This window comes from Salminus brasiliensis, chromosome 3 (assembly GCF_030463535.1).
Source record: "Salminus brasiliensis chromosome 3, fSalBra1.hap2, whole genome shotgun sequence".
Lineage (NCBI taxonomy): Eukaryota > Metazoa > Chordata > Actinopteri > Characiformes > Bryconidae > Salminus > Salminus brasiliensis.
Genome location: NC_132880.1, coordinates 29,538,308 through 29,558,416, shown reverse-complemented (window position 1 = coordinate 29,558,416; position 20,109 = coordinate 29,538,308).

Below are 20,109 nucleotides of genomic sequence, written 5' to 3'. Positions count from 1 at the left end.
GGTCTGAGGTTATTCGCTGTTAGTCTCCTCTTCCCTGCCCTGAAACAAAATGAACTGTGTCAGTAACTCTATAAGGACTAATGTAGTTTTGGTGTTCTCTCACATATGCAGCTCACTGATGCTTTAAGACACTGGCTCACTGACATTTACACAGCTTAAAACAAACATTACTGTGTTTAATTAAAATTGTTCATAAAGATTTTTCTGATATTATTGTTGTGAATTCTTAACAATTATATTAATTCTCTTTTTTCTTATTTAAAGTTAAAAAAGTTGAATAATGTTTCTTACTCTTTACTTAAATGTTAAAGTGTTAATAATAAACCAGCTGAAGTCCACTGGCCTTTATATTTTAGTTGTGCTGTAAATGCAATGGCATGGATATGGAAAAGCTCCTTACCTTAAAGCTGCTTTCCACAAGTTTGTTCAGCAGAAAGGCTTCTGATTTAATTGAGAATTGGCTCTGCTCCATGCTGGCCAATAGTCTGAGATAGTCTGCCATCAGCTCTACCTTTCTATAAACATAAACAACGCTAATTCATTAGAGAGAATGGTCTTTTGATTAGTATGGGAATATAATATGCTGATCTTATTATCATGCTTGATGGACCAACATATGGGTATTTCTGAAACCCGTCTTTTACCGTTTGCTGTGTTTCTGTCCACTGAAAGTCCTTCTTAGAGCCTCCTGGTCAGACTCCTCCTCCGGCTTGCTCTCACTTATCTCCAGTTCTGTTGAAGTGAGAGAGATATAAACAAATAAGTCCACACTAAAACATATTTAATTGCTTAAATGTAAGCAAATGTAAGATAAACTTAAGATGCAGATGTTCTTATTTGTTGTTCAGCTGAATTTAGTAGAGGAGGGTTAGTAACGGCTCTTGAAGAAATGAATGCACAGTGGTTATGGCTGTGTACAAACATTGCTCACTAATGAGGGAATACAAAGCAAGCCATGTTGTCTTACACACTTACCGATCTTCCTGATGAACTCGGCTTCATCCTCTTGGGCAGCTTCCACCTGAAATGAGAGGTTAGTTAGATTACTGAACCATTACACAGCTATGACTTATTCTGCACTGCAAGAGTCTGAACTCTGTGTACCTTCTGATTTGTTCTGTTGATGGTAAGTCCCAAGTTGTCCACCAACACTGCCAGGATGATACTTGAAGGACAGAGAACAAAGATGAAGTGAACATTAAGTAACATTACTGAGTACATGCACTGAGTAGTGATAAGTCAATGCTGTCTGACTTGTGATTTAAACTAGAAGACGTTTGCTGCTCATTTAAAACGGGAAGGTCATTCCTGGTAACTTACTTGAGGAGAATTAAATTCTCTATAATGATGAATGACACCAGGAAGATCATGATGTGAGCAGCTCCTGTTGGGTGTAGAAAACAGAAAATGAATATAATTGTTATAAATTCACAACAATAGTTCCCAATCTTATTTTTATATATATATAAAATATATTTTAGTTATTCAAATTAGAAAGTGGAACTTTATTAGAGTAAATTTGAGATTTTCTGAATCTAACTACAATCAATGGTACTGTATTATAATCTTGTTCATTTATTTCTAGCTGCTTTATGACTTTAATGAGTAAGCTCTTCATGTGACATGTTGATTCCAAGGAACACATAATCCCTTACCTTTGTAATAGCTGGTATTATAGACCAGTGCCCAGTCATCTAGCGTCAGCACTTGAAACAAGGTGGTGAGCGTGCTGAAAATACCTCCAAACCTCTCCGGGTCTGTCTCACTATACAGGACCCGGAGAAAAATGGTGAACATGCTTATTACCATCAGCATGATGAGTGAGGTGGAGCCAATAGACCGCAATGACTTCACAGCTGTAGCCAAGATCAACTGAAGCGTGTGAAAGGAGCTGGAACAAGAGAAATAGTCCCAGAGTTAATATATGGGAGTAAACTGAACTTCCAAAAATGATGATGGTACACTGACCAAAGCTGTTCATGATCATTTTATTTATTAATTTAGCTCTTTGTTGATTGGTCTTTTACATCTGAATATATTCTATATCGTAACCTAATCTATTATAACCTAATCGTGCCAACATCATTAGTATAGATTACTTCTCTATGAGAGATAATAAACACTATGTATCAATTAGTAACTCAAAGTGATAGCCACAGATATGGACACCTGTAACTTCCTGATTAATACAAAAATGGAAGACAGTATCAGAGTGTGATCCACAAACTGCTAACTGAAACACCATAGTATTGCTTATTGGCTTAACGAGTTTGTAAAAGGTGTTGTTTATGCACTACAGATTCCTTCTTTAGTGTGGCTGTATCTGCTTTTGTGGTTTGAAGTAGAAAAATGTGAAAAACGAAAATGGACAAACTTTTTAGTCTAATGCCAGAGGGCATGGATTTTGAGGATGTGGGTTTATAGTGTTGTGGTTGAAAGGGTTTTGACGTATAGCTCTGTACGATAGCCTGCATCTAACTGCAGTTCCTGATTACTGCTTCAACCATCAGTGACATCAGTTCACTTCATGTCAATTGAGGTGTACTTTTCCTTACCGGATGGCTTTGAGCAAACGGAAAGCTCTGATTGCTCGTGCTCCTTTCATGATCTTCAGAGCCCGGAAGACGCTGGAGGTCTGTTTACCACCTGCGAATCCAGTGGTTTGCACCAATGGCAGTGTAAAATCCACCACACTCATAACAATAATGATGAAATCTAAAAGAATAAAAAGACACAAACAGAAAAAATCAAGACTCTGAATAAGTTCTCACGTGATCTTTTTGCTATTATTTTGGTTTGCAGGAACAGGCTGCCACTTTAGGACCATGTTCACTACTCTCATAAGAGATGGATCAGCTCACCCATGTTGTTCCAGGAGTTCTGGAAGTACTTGTGTCCCCACACCAGGAGCTTAAGAAAGAACTCCATCAGGTAGATACCCAGAAAACAGGCATCTACCGCTGAGAACACCCAACCTAGTACAGCCATGAAAAACCATCAGAATTCTATATTAGAATAATGACCAGACCTTAAATCATGACTTATGATATGATCACAATACTGTATTAAAATAATCATGTCTAGTGTGTATATGATAACGTTACCATTTGTTTAATATTGCAATTTACTGAACCACTGAATTCTGGAACATGTCTAGAGTGTATCCACATGAACATCTGTGAGTGGTCATGTAAGCCACTGCCCTCATGACTCCATAATTACCAGTGATGAGGTCAAATTTTACCTCGACCAAAAGACAAAATGTGACAGAGTGAATATGAGCTCTATACAGTGTATGACCGTACCTGCTCTCACACTGAGGCTGGGGAAGGCCTGGGCGATCAGCAGCGTGGTATCAAGTACAACCACGAACAAGATGAAACTGGTGAACAGAGGCGTCTGAGTGAAGTTAAAGATCAGGTCGTAGATCTGCTCGACCCGCGTCCACAAACACTTCACTGAGGAATCATCAGCCTGAAATTCATCCCTAGATTCATCCTCTACAGACAGAGAAAGAGAGAGAGAGATAATGATGAACATGCCTGTTAGGTTGTGTGTGTGTGTTAAAGAGAGTATAGGTGTGTGTGATTGTGGTTGAATTTCTAAGTAGATGTAAAAGCTCTGGCAGATTTACCGTCTACTGAAAGGCCGTCATGTTCAGGGCTGGAGTTGGTGTGTCGTCTCGACCGACAGCTGCTAAAAACGATGTGAACGCAAAGGATGCTGAACACGGTAATCATCGTCATCTGTAATCATATCATTTATCATTTTGGTGTTAATTTTTATTCTGAATTAATAGCTCTTCCACAAAAAATAATAGAATTCTAATCTATTCTATGGTGTAAAATGTTTGTAGGTATGGCTGAATAAATCCCTCACCCCCACGTAGAAAAGAGCTCGGTCTGGCAGTAGAGGAAGACCGTGAACATGCAGCTCGAAACGGGCAGAATGCTCACAGTACGTGCTCTTGTCAACTTCCCTACACACGCATACAAAAAAAGAAGCATTAGACAGATACTTAACACAATGCACTTACTCTTTGTCAGCCATCACCCTATCAACGATCTGAACACGTCAGTTCTCTGTTAAGCACACGTAGTGAGGAGATACTACCAGAACTGATCCATATTCAGAACAGAGAATTCTCTATAAGCTTAGGGGTCACGTACTTCAGGTGAATTTCCCCTACAAAGTAAATCTTACTGACATGAACTTGTGCTCACTCTACTGACTGTCTCTAGGTCTTATAAATGCTCCATGAGGAGGAGAGAAATGACTCAGATGATGCTGCCACTCATCACTATGAAGCCCCTCTTTAGTGAAGATAACAGAATTGAAAACAAGTGGACGTACCTGTTGGAGACCTCAATGATGAAGAAGAAGTCTGGACTCAGCAGACCCTGAGGTGTTAGGTCCCCACAGGGAGAGTTCTTCTGACACACCCATCTATACAACCAAACACACACACCACATACACACAAACACACACAGTTAATCATCGTACAAAACCATAGGAGGGAGCTGTTGCATCAACTCAACTCAATCACAGTTTCTCTCTCTCTCTCTCTCTCTCTCTCTCTCGCACACACACACACACACACACACACACACACACACACACATGCTTCATTTAAAATAAAAACAGCAGTGGGAGCTCTCACCTGACCCAGTTGATGCTGCCACTCATCACTACAAAGCCCTCTTTAGTGAAGTTAACAGCTTCCTTATGCAACATCCACACAAGACTCTCCTCGGAGCTCACGCTGATACACACACACACACACGCACACACACACACAAACACACACAGGGGGAATTTGAGCATTATCCTAATAGTAAACATAGCAATTAGACAGACTGACATGTTTCTGTCCTGATTCAGTCTTGTGTAAAAAGCTACAGCAGCAACACAGTGATCTGAACTGTCACAGTAAGTCTATGTGATGTAGATACCTGTAATTGAAGCTGTTGATCTTCAAGATTTCCTCCTCACTGTAGTAATGGATGTTGCTTCTTGAAAAAGGTCCACCGCCTATTATCTTAAAGGTGTAGCTTTTGTGAAACACACACACACACACACATATTAAATATAAAAATAATTTAAAGGAGCCCATTTATGAAATCAATTACATTATAATAGACTGAAATTGATTACAGTGGTACATTATCAATACCTTACAGTATCATTTACACCCAGACATCAGTAATAGAACAAATATATGGAATAATGATTATAATTCTTACCTGCCCGTGAAGCTCTCCAACTCTCCTGAGATGTTATTCTTGAGAGCAAAGAATGGATAGAAAACTAGTAATGGAGAGAAAAAGAGAGGAAGAGAGCGAGGGAGAGAGAGTGGGTTAGGGTTAAACCTCCAAATAGCACCACACCTAGCATACTATATACAGAGCTATGAGCACCTATGTAGCAAAGGAATTTTGGGGATGTCTGACACTGATGCCACCTTCATGTCTCCAGAATAATCATAAACATGAGTTTCTGACCTAAAAAATGCACAACAATGTCCTTCGAGTCGTAATTCTAAGAGGGAATCTGAAAGTATTTGTAGAGTTTTGATTTTGAGTGTCTGTTTCTGACCTTTACTCATTCTACACGGAGGAGGAAAGGATGGTTTTAGAGCTCCATGGCAGATCATTTTCAATCTTAAACTGACTTTTAGGAATCACTGACTAGGCTTTAGACACTTGTTTACACATGTGACCCCTGAATTATGGAAGCAGTGCAGTAGGGTTGTATTTTTTACAATGGGGGGATATGTTAAAAAAATTGGCACAGAGGAGCCAGCTTTGCTAATGGGAAACAGGAGCACCTGATGAGCATGTAAAGCCAGCATCAGATAGGGGGATCTTTCACACAGCAGAATTTATCAGTCAGATCATTTAAACCAAAACTGAGGACTGTCCTTTAAGAGATGAGGAAATTTCCTTTTGGAAAAACATCAAATTTTTGTTGTGCAGCTTATTGAGAAATCCTCCTGTGTGAAGTTCTCCCCAGCAGTCTACAGTGCGAGAGAAGACTTACGGTCTTTGAAAAGGAAGCATGGCACGCCCGGCTCAGGTTTTGGGCAGGCAAAGTACCGCCGGTTTAGCCGGGTGCTCTCCTGAAGAGTGGCGTTAACGTCAAACGCCAGCTGGCTGCCCGGCAGACACTGAGAGATGCTCTGAAAGACAGAAACAGTGAATGGTTAATGCTGGCATTATTGATGGGTCATTCTCATGATGCTTATTTTCTGCTTCTGCATCCATGAACAAGATCAAGGGAACAAAAAGGATTTAATTGTTTTTCAGTTCATTCTAATCTGTTGGTGAAGGACCTGGACTGCTTCACTGCTGCTCACACCTCTCAGATCAACAACATAAGAACAGCTGAACAAACTGCACTTCCTGTTTTAGAAGGTACAGGATGTTCTATGAAGTTCCTCTACGGTTCTGAAGGGAACTTGAGGAGTATCTTAACCTGATACATATTTTATACAAATCAAAGTAACAATATTTTCACTAGAGGATAGTTTTGGGCTCCTCTACCCACCTCTGCACCTACAAAACCTGGTCAGTAACTGCTGAGAGAATCAGGTGTGTTTAAGTTAAGAGACCATTCAACTGTGCTAGACTCCAACCTTCCAGCACTAAGCTTGGGCTCCCCTACACGAGTGTGTATTCTGGGATGTGTATTGTAGGCAAGTGAATGCAAGAATATGAGAAGTAGAAGAAGAGACCCACCGTGTTCCTGTAAACATGTTGGTCATTGAAGATGTCCGCCACGCTGCGCCCATTTACTATGCTGGAACCTGCCCTCTGTGGGTGCTTAAGGCCACAGGAAACCACCAGGGCCAACGCAAATAGAAGGGTCAGTATTCTGACCATCATTCCTAAAATACAGTTAAAAAATGAGAGTCAGTGTTTAAAACATATAAAATCATTTATTTTAGAATAAATGTAGAAAATGATTGTAATGTAAGTAATTTGTAGCTTCACAGGTTTCACATAGTTAGTAGGGAGTTAGAACACTGTAATAAAAATGTACATATTTAAGTTATGTCTAGAATGATGAACACACTCATGTAGGACTTTAAACAATAAAAAAAAACTGCTCAGGATAAACAATGAAATTATAAATAAACTAAAACTCATAACCTCTTATTTTCTACAAGGTGATCAAATGATCAAAATGAAATTCTTAATTGATCTTTTTGACACTTCTTCCTCCAAACACTTGAAATACTGAATAAAACATCTAATGAATATCTAATAAAACTAAGAGTGAAGACTAGTTATACTGTTATTCAGTAATAATCATATCAGCACATTCCTCTCATTTCTGTTCAGAGAAGGACAAGTGGAGTTATGAAAGAACTACATTTTGGGAAGAGGAACATGCCTGAAGCTCCTCCTCTCTAATCCGACGTCCTAGAAATTCCACCTCTACCTTGTTCACTATACAGAGGACTCACCTGATCCCGCTGATACGTCTTTCAGCTCATCTGATGTGATAATGAGCTGAACGTCTCAGCTCGGTTTATTAGAACACTCTACCTCATTATGACGTAATAACTGTTACGTTCCAATGGAAGTTACTATGGAAACAATAATAGACTTAAATAGCTCATTAAAACAGACAGAAAATCAGAGGAAGTACATGAACACGATCGATACAGAAAACACACTGTTGGAGTAGAAAGTAAAGCAGCTGATTTTACACCAGTAAACGAAGCTTCCAGCAAGAAAAATATATTTATAAGAAAAAATGATCTAAGACTGATTAGACTAAGCTAAACTGCCTAAATTTCCTTAATGTGCAGATTCTCCTGCTGTGTCGTAAAAAAACAAGCCATGTAATTTAATGTCGTCTTCTAAATTATTAATTTAATTAATTATATTTTCTATAATTTATACATTATAAATTAAACATTATATTTTGTTAATGTAATATATAAAATGTGTTTTTTTCACCTGTGGTTATTATCGAATTATTCTCAAATTAAAATATTTGCAAATATGTATATATATATATTCATAAAACATTTTATTAATAATAAAAATAACATTAACGGTCAGAACATTAATATTTAGAAAATAATTAATAAAAATCTCTGAATTTAATCATTTTATCAGGATCCACATGAAATTCAGTGCATTTATCCAGTACATAAGAAGCTCTTACTCACTAATTCATTTATTTAATCTCAACACGATTCTGTAAAGTGTTCATGTTCATCTAACATTGTTCGTTAATTACTGTAAAGAAATGAAACCAAATAAATCTATTTCGTTTAGGTTTTATTCAAATGTGTTTAATATATCTCTAAACTTACAGTTTTAGCATAAATGTAAGAAAACTATCATCAGTAGTGTTGGGAACTGAATTTGGTTGATGATCATTTAATCAGGTCTTCAGTACGATGTGTTGAGATCACAGTGCGGGTCACACAGGTAAGGACAGCGCATTTAGTGTTATTTGAAATATTTCCATTAAAGCAGAAAGTCTTCAACTTTTTACACAATGATGTGTTTAAATCACACAACCTGTGTCAGAGATACACTGTGTTGTTTTACTGGACTAAATTCATTCTGACCAGCTAAAAATACACAAACCAGATTAATTCACATGTATGAAAAGATTTCATAGTAATTTTATCAGTCGTTTGATCATTTATTCATTCATCATTATATTTGTATTTTCTTTATTATTATTATCATTATTTTGCAAATTATCCATTAAAACGCCATGTCAACATTAATTTAAATTCATTAACTATTAATTAAAGTCAGGAATTTGTGATTTTTTACTTGTATGAATTTTATTAATCACAAATTCAATCATCAGGTGAAGAAGCTAAATGAGGCAGCTAGCTCTTTCAGAAGTGAGCTTCTCTAGAGTTAGATATCCAGCCTGTAGTTTTCAGCAGGACGTGTTTAACAGCTTCACCCACTCTCCAGAAGTTTCTCCAACAACACCATCATTTCTTCTCCATATAACTAGAGCTAGCTCTCCATCTGCTGCTGGAGTCTCTCTGAAGAAATGACTCTGTCTTTGTCAGGATTGTGGAGCTCCAGCTGACTACGTCCTTTCTTCTGCTGCTGCTAAGATGAGCTAACTTAGCTGTGAGTAAATGATCTTTCTAGAAAGCTTCGTTCAGCTCAGGATAAAGTCAGCTTTAGAGGGAATAACTACCTTTATCGTCTCGATGCAGCAAACACTGATGATCACATCTGCAAAGTTCTTGTTATTGATCCAGAAGAAGCGTTTCCAGAGTCTCAAAGAGCAAATTCTAGAAGAGAGAGACGAGCTTGTTCACCTTCATTTCTAGAAACTCCTCTGTCCTGGATGTCCCACCCTCACGGTTTGCTGTGACAGCGAGCGCATGGCCTGTCAGCTGTGCGCGGTCACGTGGAAGAGGGGCGTGGTCCAGGCTCACCCGCGGATGGAGAGTCATCCAGTGTCTGTGTTGAACGGTGCACGAGAGCGGGATCCCCTTCCTCGCCTCCCGCCGCACCTCCTCTCTTCTCTCCTGCACTCACGGAGACTGAGTAACGAGGATCCTGGGTCTGGGCGGATCAACCAGCCCCCCAGCTTTTGCCTTCCAAAGCGTGCCAGCGGAAGTGAGCTTCTGAGGCATGAGAGGACCATTTGAGGAAAAGCTGTCCTTCACTTCTTCATTTCGGGGTGTCCTCTAACCAATAATAAAGGTATTCTCCGAGCCGTTTTGATGAAGACACGGCCCATGTTCTCTTCTACAAAGAATGGACCAGTCTGTCATTGGATCCACAAGTTTAACAATCTCTTCACAGCTTAAAAATGACCGTTTTTCCACAACAAAGAAAGAGCTGATCAAACTGCGACCCAGTTTACGTGCTGTAATGTTTGGAGAAGAAGCTCCTCATAATCCAGAAGCACAGAGCCATTTTTCTCAGAGTGGTCTGACAGGCTTGTGTGTCTCTTGTTAATCTTGGTGAAAATCTACTACTAATAATACACTGTATAAACGATTCTTCATCATGTTGATTCTGTTGGACTTTAGGACAGCAAGATTGTTTTCTGTGTTTTTCCTTGAAAGTTTATTCAGCACATCTGTAAAACAGCTGTTGATGAAGCAAGTCATAAATAAAATGATGCAGCAGATGTGTGATTTTGTTCATTTTACACTATATTGCCAAAAGTATTCACTCACCCATCCAAATCACTGAATTCAGGTGTTCCAATCAATTCCATGACCACAGGGGTATAAAACCAAGCACCTAGGCATGCAGACTGCTCCTAAAACATTTGGGAAAGAATAAGTTGATCTCAGGAGCTCAGTGAATTCCAGCGTGGAACCGTGATAGTCAAGTCGAGTCAAATTTATTTGTATAGCTTTTTACAAATGTTGTTACAAAGCAGCTTTACACAATCAGTAATTAGTAAAAGACAGAAAAAAGAAAACTAAAGAACATAAAAAGACATGACAAATCTAAGACCCCCCAGTGAGCAAGACAATGGCGACAGAGGCAAGAAAAAGGTGCAAGAAGCAAGATGACAGCTCCAGAATATCAGTATACTACAATTTCCTGGCTGCAGCTTTTTGAACTAGTAGAAGTTTATTGAGGTTCCTGCTGGAACAACCTGACAAAAGTGCATTAAAGCAATCTAGTCTTGAGGTAACAAAAGTGTGTACTAGCTTTTCTGCATCCTGTAGAGATAAGGAATTTCCTTGTTTGGCAATGTTCCTAAGATGTAGAAAGGCTGTCCTACTAATATCAGCTATATGTTGCTCAAATGAAAAATCTGAGTGGTAACATGTATAATGTAAATAAAAGTGGGCCTAAAATAGAGCCTCGTGGAACTCCATATCTTACTTTTGTGTAATTTGAAGATAAATCTTTACGAACTAATAGCGTTTAGTTAGCTATGATTTAAACCATGTTAGGGCTGTTCCTGTGATTCCAACCATTTTCTCTAATCTCTCTAGTAGAATAGTGTGATCTTTTGTATAAAAGGCTGCACTGAGGTCAAATAGGGCTAATAAAGATACGTAGCCTTGATCAGAGGAAGAAAGAGTTCGTTTGTAATCTTCACTCAAGATTTGGTTTCTTGATTAAAGGTTTCATGACTGCTAATTTAAGGGGTACATTTTGGGTACAAGCCCTAAGCTAAGGGATGAATTTACTATTGTTAAAAGAGGTCTTTTTATAATTGGGAGTATTTCTTTTAGTATTTTTGAGGGCATTCGGTCGGTATTCAATTTGCTAAGGAAATATTTTTCTCTAGTTCTGGCTGTGGAAGTGGGTAGAAGGCTTCCAGCCTTTGTTCTACAACTAAGTTATGTTCTAAAACAGTTACACTGTCATGGCGTGTACGACCAGACAAGACAGGATGAATACTTGCAGAGATGGAACTAAGCAAGGTGTTTATTAGAACACAAAAAGGTGTACAAAGCAAGGTTGATAAACAGGGTGCAGGAATCTAAGGGTTAAAACTAGAACACAAACATCATGTGACAAACAACGTGGCGAACACAACAAACCTGGGACTGGGAGGAGCAGGGAGAGACAGGGATTGAGCCGGGCAAACTAAGGATATGCTAAAGGGAAGGGGACAACAGAAACCACAAGCCTCGCTTGGGACACAGGGGAAACTAACTGAAAACTAGAGCCAAGGAGCATGAGCAGGAAGCGAAACAACACGCTTTTCTCCAGAACCAGACTGGGATATCTCTTGAACCAGATCAGACCTCTAGCCTACATGAACACGCCACCAACGTGTGGAGAAATGTGGAGAGTCAAGGAGAATCAATTCACGGCCGCGAGTAGCAGTCAGTGAGCTGCTTAAATGCTCCCAGTCCCAGGTGCAACACATGAACGTGAATCCAACACAAATTACCGGAATGAACACAAATGAACATTCATTCAACTTTGTGATCCCGGCGGGATCAACAAGGGCCTGACATACACCAGGTGACGGCCATGATTTAATAAGGAGGGTTGGATTTGTTGTTAATGTTTTCAATTTTATTATTAAAATAGTCCACAAAAACATTGCTGGTTAAAGAAGTTGGAATCTGGGGTTGAGTATCTGCCTGTGTTTTAGTAAGTTTACAAATCTCACTAAAAAGTACTCTGGGATTGTTTTAGTTATTCTCGATCAGCGAGGCCAAATGCACTGAGCGAGCTTTAATGAGTGGAACACCTCTAGTTTGGTCGTCCGCCATTCACGCTCTAGTTTGTTTTATAGTAGGAGTATGATCACTGTATCGCGGTGCAAGCTTTTTTTGCCATGTCATTTTACATTTAAGTGGTGCCACTTTGTCTAAGGTTGAATAAAGGGTATTTTCTAGACCGTTTGTTAATTTATCTAGCTACGTTTGGTCTGACGGAGTGTAAGCTAAGGTCGAGAGGTTTGGGAAGTTTTCAATAAACTGTACAGCAGTCACTAGGATTATTGCACGCTTTAGACAGTGGCGGGGGGACAAATGAACATTTTGCCTAAGATGTACCTCATAGGAGATTAGATAATGGTCTGATATTAATGAGCTTTGATGTAGAATATTTAGATTATCAATGTTAACTCTCAGGGTCAAGACTAAATCTTGGGTGTGATTGCAGTAATGTGTGGGTCCAGTTACGTTTTGTATGATGCAGACAGAATCTAAGATCGATGCCAACGCCTTTGTTAATGACTCGTCTGCTTTTTCAGAATGAATAATCAAGTCACTATTATAACTTTTTTTTCTAAAAATTCAGATTAGTGCCCTGGAGGCCTATAAATATTAATTAGTGTGAATGCACAAGATCCTCCTGTCTATCCTTGCCGGCCTTGGAATTACCGGCTCTGCATGGCGATGGTTTGCATCGTACCTGCAGGGATGCTCATAGCAGGTAACATTGCAGGGGGACACGTCCTCTCCTTGTAGTCTTTCCACTGGCGTTCCACAAGGCTCGGTTCTTGGCCCTCTTCTTTTCTCACTCTATACTAGCTCTCTTGGTAAAGTGATATCCTCTCATGGATTCTCTTACCACTGTCATGCCGATGACACCCAACTCATCCTTTCTTTTCCACCGTCAGACAATCAGGTTTCACAGCATGTCTCGCTGATGTCTCTTCTTGGGTGGCGGCTCACCACCTCAAACTTAACCCCAGCAAGACAGAGCTGCTGTACATCCTGGGAACTGCTGGACTTTAAAACAATCTTGCCATCTCCTTTGAGAACTCGCTGGTCAATCCTTCTACAGATACTCAAAGTCAGTTATCGTTCTCAAGCCATGTTGCAAACATAACTCGGTCATGCAGATTTCTCCTGTACAACATCCGGAGGATTCGACCCTTCCTCTCTAGATAGGCCGCCCAGGTGCTCGTTCAGTCTCTCGTCACTTCAAGACTTGACTACTGCAACTTTCTTCTGGCTGGTCTCCCTCTGCGCACCATCAGGCCCCTGCAACTTATCCAGAATGCAGCAGTACAGGTCGTCTTTAACGTTCCTAAATTCAGCCATGTCACTCCACTGCTGCGTTCTCTTCACTGGCCTCCAACCTTGACGCTGGCCTACAAAGCCAAGAACGGACCAACCCCTCCGTACTTGATGGCAATGGTCAAAAGCCGATCCGCACCAAGAGCCCTTCCAGCTTCAAGTATGGCTCGGCTCGACCCGCCATCCCTCAAAATCCACGGAAGACAAGTGTCCAGGCTTTTTTCTGTCCTGGCACCAAAGTGGTGGAACAAACTTCCCCTGGGTGTCCGAACGGCAGAGTCGCTCACTGTCTTCAAATGCAGCCTGAAGACCCACCTCTTCAGAGAATACTTGGGCGAATAGTAGAGTGGTCACCTTATCTGACTTGTGTTTAGTAGTGTCTAATCTTAGAGGTATATTTAAGGTTATAATTGGGTAAATAGTAAAGCTGTCTGCTAAATGTCTTAAATGTAAATGTAATTCTCAGATGAATAAAATCAAGTGTATTCTGGTTGATTATGTACATATTTATAACCTGCGGGGGTGGCTTCATTTAGTGCCAAGTATTGATCAGGTCTAATCCAGGTTTCAGTGAGGCAGAAAACATCTAATTTCTGATCACTTATAATTTAATTTACAATGACTGCTTTCGAGGTTGATGATCTAATATTAAGTAGACAGAGCTTTAGGTCTGAGGTGGTGCTGTTATCGTTTGAATACAATAATTGAACACTAATTAAAATTATTAAAACGGACCAGTTTAACTACCTCTTTAATGTTATCCTTAATTACTTCTGACTGCTGCTGCTACATGAAAAACTATTCTCGAATATCTCCTCTTTACCAGGCACTTAAGGTCACTAATGTCCGGTGCTCTGGCATTTAGTACCAACACTATCATTATCACTAGCTGTGGAAAAAGGGTCCAGACTGAACATGCCACACTTCATACACCCAAAAAGCCCAGCAGCCGTAATCAAGCAGGGACTTACCGCTTGCAGTTGATTTGGGCACTGAAATAAAGTTGGTTGTAGGGGTAAACTGCTACTCTGTTTTTATTTAGTTGTTGATAAACCTGTGAGAATAGACTGTAAACTCAATCTAAAAGCAGTCAGTAAGCGTACGATGCAGTAAATGACTGAACAGATATAAAACATAAGTGCTAGAAAGTGGAAAAGCTAAACACAGAGACAGTGATTCCTCCAACGCCGGCTCCACAGTACTGAGACAGGATGCCACCTGTCCAGTCCTGAACATTTCTCACTACTAAATACTCCACAGTCAGCTGTCAGTGCTATTATAACAAAGTGATTTCAGCAGTTTAAACAATTGTACATCATTTTCTATTATTAACTATTAGTTTTTATTGTCACACAGACAGAAGGATGTCTTTATATCCTCCATAACTGTTTCTAAGCACAGAAAGCTACAGTAAATTAGATGACATGTAGCTGAAATGTACACAGAGTAAGGCAGCCGGTCTCTCAGATAAACAGACATGTGGTGGTCTGTTCCCTCAGCTTGCTAACATTACTAGCCCAGCCCTTTTCAGCTTGTGTCTTTCAGCTGGTAAACAGTCCGTCTGTGAAGATGTAGTAAGCTGATATCAAGTGTGGAAAGTGGCTCTAAAGCTTTATTTCCTTCAGTTTCTACAAGTAGAGAGTAATGAGGACCTTGAACTCGACTCTCTCTGCCGCCATTCTATGGTACTGCATTTATACCTAATGCTAGCTGCACTGCACTGGACAGAGAGACTCCATAGAGAGATGCACCCAGTGTTGACAACTCCTCAGTAAGGAAAGTAGCTATTGGCTGTCCTAAAAGTCGCTAGAAGTCGCGAAATGACGTCGTCGCTTAATTTGCATAATTGTGTAAATATGTTAGAAAAACAGAATAAATGAACTAATAAATAAATAAATATAATAATAAATAAACTCTGAATAAATGAACTTTTCCTGGTGATTATAATTTTTTTGCCTTTTAAACAGTCCATCACTACTCAAAATAATATAATGTCATGACTTTAATGCTTTGTCTAGACCCACATGATATAAATCCTTTTTACATTAATTAAATTAATTAATTTAGTCCTGTGTTGTTAAATGTTAGCATATCAAATTTAATCAAAAGACTGTTATGTGGGGTGGAACTGCTACCCTACGTTCAACCCTCCTCCTTTATCCGGGCTTGGGACCGGCAAAGTGATCTTAAAAGAGACAGTTTGTCAGAGTTACTTAGTTTTGTTTGTTTGTTTGTTTGTTAGTTAGATTAGAGGTGAGTGAGACTGTGTGAGTTAAATGCAGTGGTTTATTTCGTGTCTCTCTGAAGACGCATTTCTATTTACACCCCGCTCTGAAAACAGGGGGCGGGGTCAGCGGCGGGTTTGGGCATGCGCAGTTCATTTGCAGTGTGGACATGGAGCGGTGTGGGTCTGCTCCGACTGAGAGACTGAGCACTGTGAGTGTTGTGGGACGGGACTCACAGCAGCTTCCGAAAAACTTAATAAACATGTGTTTTCACCTCAGAGTCTCCAGAAGTCTCCAATGACACCAGAAAAAGCTGTTAGATTTGGCGCTAGTCGTTTAAAAAAGACGCTAGAGGGTCTGAAAAGTCGCTAAGTTTGCAACACGGCCAGTGATTAAGTGGTTAAAGTGGGACAGTGGTGGCTCAGCGGTTAGCGTTCCAGGCTGTTGATAACAGGGTTGTGGGTTTGATACCCTGGCTCGGCAAGCTGCCACTGTTGGGCTCTTGAGCAAGTCCCTTCACCCTCTCTGCTCCCCGGACGCTGCAGCAATGGCTGCCCAGCACTCCGGGCATGTATGCTTACTGTCCACTGTGTGTGTTTCACTGGTGTGTATGTGTGTGTGTTCACTGCACGGATGTATGGGATACATGTGGAAGCCAAATGCCATCGGTGCCGGCATCCATGGTCAATGTTTAATATTAAAGGGAAACATTTTAGCTAAACAGGTGAGTTTTCAGCCTAGACTTGAACATTAATCTAAAAGATTATTCCAGAGTTGGGGGGGCTATATGAAAAGGCTCTTCCCCCTGCTGTGACTTTCTAAATGTTGAGAACTAGTAAGAAGCCAGCAGCCTGTGATCCAAATAATCGTGATGCTTCATAAGGGTTATTGAGATCTTGTAGGTACTCAGAAGTGAGACCATGTAGGGTTCTGTATGTCAGTAGTAGAATTTTATAATCAATACGGAATTTAACTGGAAGCCAATGCAGTGCTGATAGAACTGGACTGATATGGTCAGGTGTTCTAGTTTTAGACAGGAGCCTGGCTGCAGCATTTTGAAAAAGCTTTCTGAGGTTCCTGCTGGAAAATCCTGACAATAGTGTGTTGCAATCATCAAGGCTTGAGGTAATAAAAGCATGTACAAATGTTTCTGCATCAGGTAGAGATAAGGAACATCTTAGCTAGACAATGTCCCAAAGATGCACAAAAGCAGTTCTAGTCATTTTAGCTATATGTTGGTCAAATGATAAATCTAAATAAATGATCAAGAATTTTAGCTGATAAACCAGGAATAACAGAGAAATCAGCCAAGTTTAACATTAAGTTTGTTTATTTCTTGCAGCTTTTGGACCTAAAAGGAAAAATTAAATATAAACACATTATATATGCATATGTTTGTATGTATATGTGTATATATGTATGTATATATGTATGTGTGTGTATTTATACATATGTATAAAGAGCCTCTGGGAACTCCATATCTCACTTTTGTATAATGTGAAGATTAATCCTACTGTGAACATAAATCCTAAATTTACAAACTGATAGAGATCAGTTAGATATGTTTTGAACCTCCTGTGATTCCAACCATGTTCTCCAACCTTTCTAGGAGGATAGTGTGATCTATTGTGTCAAAGGCTGTGCTGAGGTCAAGAAGAGCTAATAAGGATACAGAGGTAGGAAGATCGTTTATTTTCACTAGGGCTGTCTCAGTGCTATTAAAAGGTTCTGAATCCAGATTTCTTACCCATGTATGAGCAGAGTTGTTGAGCCAAAGCTTTTTCTAAGACCTTAGACATAAATGCAGTCCTGCTTGACAGCTTAGAAAATGCTGTAGAAATGAAAGGACCTGCCCTCACTTGGTTTAGATGTTATCTGACTGATCACCACCAATGTGTTTATTTATATAATAAATACTCTCTTTACAATTACACACAAGTAAATGATGGTGTTCCTCAGCGGTCAATCCTGGGTGCGTTGGATTACTGTAATGCCCTTTATGTTGAAAGTTCATGCAAATCATGAAAAAAGCTCCAACTAGTTGAGAATGCAGCTGCTAGAGTGCTCAGTAGAGCTAGAAATGTGACCATATTAGTCCTATTCTCTCGTCTCTAAACTGGTTACCAATTACATTCTGCACTGATTATAAAATACTCCTGGCTTATAAATTGCTAAACGGTTTGGCCCCACAACTGCTTAAACCCTACAACACGTCACATACACTTCGTTTGAAGGATGCTGGCCTTCTGTCTATTCCTTGCTTCTCCAAAATCAACGCTTGGGGAAGAGCTTTCTTTTGTAAAGCCCCCCAACTTTAGAATAAACTTCCTGTTGCTGTTCAGGACTCGGACACCATCTCAGTCTAGATTTAAAACTTACCTTCTTGCTCGAGCTTTTGGATGATCCACCAGTGTACTGTACTGTTTTCCTTGCTGATGTAACCTGTTTTCTTACTAACACTGTTCTGTACGTGTCTGATTACAGGTTTCTGATGAGCACTGCTGTTTTTCTAATCTGCTTTGAAGTAGGAGTTTGGCTGCAGAGCGGTCCAGTGTAGAGACAGACATATCAGACACATTTCTGTAATCATGTTCGTATTCAGTGTCACAGCAACTGCTGAGATGTCTTTCTACACTGTGAATTTGTGCTTAACTACAGCCAATACAATTAGCTAGCCAGATTTGAACCATTATCTGCTTGTTAGCTAACTAATTCAGTAGAACTTTAACATGACAAGAACCTGAACAAGCCAAAGATATTAAAATGATTAGACCACTCTGTATATTCCTTGCTGTCATATATCTCTTCATGATTTCCAATCAGTCACATGAGTAGAAGTCATCAGTTGTTGTTTAGTGAGTTAGTATCAGTAAAAAAGTTGAAGTGTTGATCATAGAGAAAATACATTGAACCAGGTAAAGAAGCGTATCAGTTTTGTAGCTGTTTTTACTTTATTAAAACTTCCAGAACCAAACAGACTTTCATTCTCATTTTTTAATGTTTGTATTGTCTGGAGACAGAAATGGCTAAAATATGCAAGAAGAGGGACAGTACCTAAAAGGTGATAAATACCAGGCAGGCTGTGTGTGTGTTTGGTTCAGCAGTGTACAGTATTGTAAACTGCAAATATATGAAACTAATCTACTCTATGCTTTCCATTTGTTGACAATCTCTTCATTTTGTATGTGCAGCACAGCAGCAGAACTCCCATGTCCTTCCATGAACAAATTTTACCCCTACGATCTTCCATTAATAAATTATTGGATGTTGAGATGTTCTCTGTGGTGTTGTTATTATTATTATTACATTTTCTATCCATAGTTGGGCAGATATTTATAACACATAGGAGGCACAGCTACATGGTTGGCTTACCAAGATTGTAGCATAGCAGCATATATGCTTTGTCCTGGGGTCTGAGTCCTTCTTCTAATTCATTAAATGCACCTCTGCTAAGAAGTGTTGAACCTTGCCCCTGCTGTCTTTTTCTGGCTGCTGGGCAATACCCAACGCCCAGGCACAGTTGTTACACATGATGATTCAGCACTAAAAAACATTCCTACATTTCTTCTGCAGGTATTTATTTAGTAATAATTCATTATGATTAATATTGTTTACTGTTAATCACTTACTATCAAAGTTGCTGTTAATTATGGATTCAAACACAAGCATATTTATTTGTGGAACCATTTGGTTAAAATGTGAAGAGTGTGAGTAAATATCTTTAAAAAGTCACATTTCAACAAAACAAGTCACGCTTAAAAATGTTGAATTAAAAAATGTTAAACTTTATTAAACACACTGCTGGTGGAGAAATGGGTTTCTTTGAAAAACTCTAATGCTTAAGTTTACATCCACCATTCTTGTTAACTGCCTTTTCTTAATCACTATACGAACTGAGGAAACTACCTGAAAACAGTAGCTATCATTCTATAACCTTGTCCTGCATTGTGGGCATTAATCATTTTAATTTTCAGAGAGCTAGTCAGCAGAACATCATCAAAAAGCAGCAGAAAAGCAACACCCTCTGAAAGAAGCCCTCTTACCCCAGGCTGCACCTTGCTACCCTGTACATGAAGATCACAAACAGGAGTGAAAACAAGGCACAGCCCTGACGGAGTCCAATGGCAACACTGAACAAGCTTGCCTTAGTGCCAAGAATATGGACACAGCTCTCACACTGAGAGTACAAGAACCCCAGCCGCCCACACTCCCAGAGCACTCCTCACTAGATGTTTTGGGGAACACGGCTGTAAGCCTTCTCCAAGTCCACACAATACATGTAGACTGCAGTGGGGAATTCCCATGCCCCCGCAACAATCTTAGAGAGGGTGAAGAGCTGGTCCATCGTTCCAAAGGCCACTACGGAATCTGCATTGCTCCTCCTATATCTGAACTATTGGATAGATTCTCCTTTCCAGTACCTT